Source organism: Dermacentor variabilis, unplaced genomic scaffold, assembly GCF_050947875.1.
Source record: "Dermacentor variabilis isolate Ectoservices unplaced genomic scaffold, ASM5094787v1 scaffold_16, whole genome shotgun sequence".
In the NCBI taxonomy this organism is placed as follows: Eukaryota; Metazoa; Arthropoda; class Arachnida; order Ixodida; family Ixodidae; genus Dermacentor; species Dermacentor variabilis.
The window spans coordinates 1,456,986-1,461,207 of NW_027460324.1; positions in this window are offsets into that span (position 1 = coordinate 1,456,986).

Consider the following 4,222-nt stretch of genomic DNA (forward strand, 5'->3'; position numbering starts at 1 on the left):
AACGCGACTTATGAGCCAGAGAAGGCCGACACGCCGTACAGGCCACGCCAAGCGAGGTGCGAAACCTGTAGCACGGCAAAACACCGAGAGCCCAGAATGATCGAAGTAGAAGGAACTACCCTCCGCGAAGAGGGCGACAACCCAGCAGACTGGACCACTTTCATCGGAACCTATCAAGGCAAGTCCCAATCGAAATCCCCTAGGGAGGAAATGAACGACGTACGCGGAAGATAGAACGCCTGTGAGGAACGCAATTTTTTCTATCTATACAAGGCCTGTGAAGTCACGTATCTTCTGACAGACATGGCTGAGATTTATGCTCCCTTTTTTGTATGATAAGTGTACTTATATATCTTATATATATATATATATATATATATATATATATGCTCTTTTGTGTCTTCTGCGTGCTTCTTTATTCTCTAGCTTACCTGTGCATATTTGTTGTATATTGCACTCAGCCGGCCACTAGCCATTCTAGGTTATCGGTCCAAATATCCTTTGTAAATATATTTGCTGACGTTCTTCAAAAATAAAGTTCCAGTTTCAGTAAAAAATGAACGCTCGCCGCGTCGACGTGGCGTCCGAGGCACCGTCCGGATCCGGCGCAGATGTGTGAAACGTACCAAGTCACGCGGAGAAGTCACCCAGTGGCTCCTCTGCTTCAGCATGCGATTAAGGTAGTTTTCCACTCGCAGGGAGGCCTCTTCTTACCCAAGATACAGCAGCATCTCTGTTCCACTGCCTCTGCGAAACGGCGAAGATACCGATAGGAGCAGCAGCGCAACTACGTGTGCACCCAAGAAACAACACGTGCACAGTGTGCACCAATAACCAGGAAATAGCCCTTAACCTGGTTAAAATCAGTAGCATTACCCTAAACACAAAAGCATACGGGGTGGCCGCGTACACAGTGCCTGCAGCGAACAGAGTACGAGGCGTAATATTTAAAGCTTTTTGGGCTGAAACGGAAGATGTTCTACAAGATCTGCAGGCGAGAAATCCAGATTCAGGCATCCTACTAGCAAACCGCATGGGCAAGTCTAAGCCCATCCTTATAACTATTGCTCAGAGGCCCATCCACCGTAGAATTATTTACTATGGGGGATTGCACCTATGTACGCCTATAGGGCGCGACCAGAGGCCTGCACGAACTGTCGCACCCCAGGACAGAGACATGATGTGTGCCCGCATGAGAAAATACCGAGATGTCCGAGATGCGGCGAAGATCATGGCGAAGACAGAATACGCGTCAGTGCATGCCCCCTGTGCGGTGGGGAGCACCTCACAGCAACAGGATGGTGCAAAGGAACACAACGACAACAAACAACGAAGCCTTCAGTTAACAAGGGCAGAAACGGAAGATCCACCGGCAGCTACACCCAGCAGATTTCCCAAAGTGGAATTCATCGGCCCCCTTGAAGGCCCCCGAGGAGCTCACATGGGCAGAACGAAACGCCCGCAAATCAGACCCCCGGGACGACGAGTCGGCCCGACTTCCAGAGGAGACAAGAGGCTTACGAGAGGCCATAACCCCCAACCCAAACGCTCACCCATCACCCAAACCATCACCCAGCTCTCACATCCACTTCCTGGTCACCCATTACCCCTAGACACTCAGAATTCATGTCTCGCATAAATCTCAACGTCCACCCCACCTACAAAAAGGAAAAGAAGTTCTCCGTTGTCACACAAAACAGATGAGCATGAACCATCAGACAAAACAGCTGAGATGGAGGCTCAGTTTGAATCCAAACTTGAGACACAATCAACAGCAAAACTAGCAGACAACCAACAGCAGATGCGCGTTAAATTTCAGCAATTCCTAGAAAATCGCCTCCAAACACTCCAGGCTCGGTTTCCAACACTCAAAGCTCGTATCGACTGCCTCGTTGACGAACGCTTCAAAGTTTTAGAGAACAAACTAGGTACCTTCTGTACCCAGCTCAGCACACAAATGAGCCTAATGGCGGCGGAGGCAACCAACCACAAGGCGACGCCCCTACCCCAAACCACCCGCTCTCCTCCACTTGCAAAACTGCTCGCCAGAAAAATGGCAGGTGATTCATCTTAGTCGAAGACAACTCCTCCACTTTTCAAACTCTGGCATTGGAACTATCGCAGCATACGTGGTAAACGAGAAGCGCTAATCCAACTCATACTAAATGAGGAACGCCTACAAGACGTAATTCTGCTACAGGACCCTAAATTAAGTATATCGCTCGCAGGATATATTGCTCATCACTCACCAAATGATAGTGTTCCAATTGTGCCCTCATTTATCAAGCGATTCATAAGTTGCACACAACTTGCATTCCCACACAAAGTCCAAAACGTAGTACTGGAATTTATGCCAGTCGACATTCAGTAAGATTCCTTACTGATCGCCAATATCTATATTTCCACCGAATATGCCAGCAACGCGTTGCGCTAACGTAATAGCGCAAATAACCGCAGCGGCAAGTAAAACACGAGTCATAGTGGCCGGAGGCTTTCACTGCGCACACATCGACTGGGGATACCAGAAAACGTCCGGCAGAAGAGAGGTTCTTATGATACAAACTCAACAGTGTCAGCTCACAGTGTACATTGATTTCGATTGCCCCACACTACAAGGTGCAACAACAGGAATGATGGACACAAGTCCGGGTCTCACGATGGGCAGACGCATCAACAATCTGGATTGGAATAGAACAACACATACTTTAGGCAGTGACCATCATATTATTGAAGTTCAAGTCTCAGGTACTCAAGCGTCTCAAACGAGAATAAAGCATAACCTAATCAACTGGGATAAATTTAGCAAAAAACAGGAAATAAACCAACAAAGTGGGCTGGTGGATGCGCGAACCTTGACAGCACAGGTCCTTGAGGACCAAGCGGAGTGTACTAAGGAATATAGCCCAGAACAACAAGTTCCATTTATGGACTCAAAATTGGCCAAAATGATAGAAGCACATGAAAGTCTCATGAAACGATATGTTAAGCAAAAATGCAATGAGAAGCTCCAACACAAGATATCTGGGGCCCTATAACGTAAAACTATACCAATATGTTTTTATTCCAATCTCCTGTCGTCAAATTTGCGTAACCGCTGACGCAAGCATCCGGCGGGGACCCGCGGAGTTGTCTGAAAAGGCCAATCAAATGCTCTCCTCGTTTATAGGAGGTCACATTTGTTTGCTTTAAGAACGGATACCATTGCCTTCAGTGAGCGGCTTGTCTTATCTAATTGGCTGAGAAGAGGCAAGGAGCACGCTCAAGTGGAGAGGTATTCGATGAGACCGAGCCACTGCATTGAAAGTCGATAACCGGATCAAGAGGATGGTGCCGGCGTCTGCGATTGGTACGCTTTCCCTTACTTACCTTGCGGTGGCTGGTCGAAAATCGCGACGGTATGCAACGGACGCTTAAGAATGACGCTGAAACGGATCCTCAGCAAACAGGAGTTCGCAGAACGAGGTCGTAAACGTGCCGAGAGTGTTCGTTCGAAAACGTTACACGGCCACGCAAGAAGCTTTATTATACGCAACTAAAGTCATGCTCTCCGGCAGATGCGAGTCGCCAGTGCCTGAGCGATCGGCGGCAGCCATCTTTTATTCCGTTCAGAACGGGGTAGTCTGCACCTATCCAGAAGAAAGATTAGTTTTTTTCGGCATATTAATGCAACTTTAACGGGTACACGTCATTTTGACGCGGTGAGTTTTTGCGGTTTTGTGAGGCGCTACGCAGGCGCTACTACAGACACTCAAGAGCTTCCACAGCTCGCCGGGCCCTTCGAATCCCTTACCGGAGTTCGCCAACCCACCAAATACTGAGCTGGACAGGGACATAACTATACAAGAAATCCAAGCCGCACTTCAGAGACTCCGCAACACCATGCCAGGCGAAGATCGTATAACGAACGCCGCTATTAGGAACCTCGATTACAATTGCCTGCGAAATTTTACCAGTATCTTCAACAAGCATAGGCAGAGCCGCATACTGCCAGAGGAGTGGACGCATGAAGGGTTATTCTAATACAAAAACCTCACCCACCAGTTACAAGAGAAAATATGCGCCCCCTCTACCTTGCCTCTAGCTCAGGCAAACCCTTCGCGCAAATCATCGTAGCTAGACTGTACGGCCACATGGAAGACACTGGTCGATACCCACACTCAATGATTGGATTCCGATCTGGCCTATCCACGCAGGACGCCATGCTTCAACTCACCACAGCTAT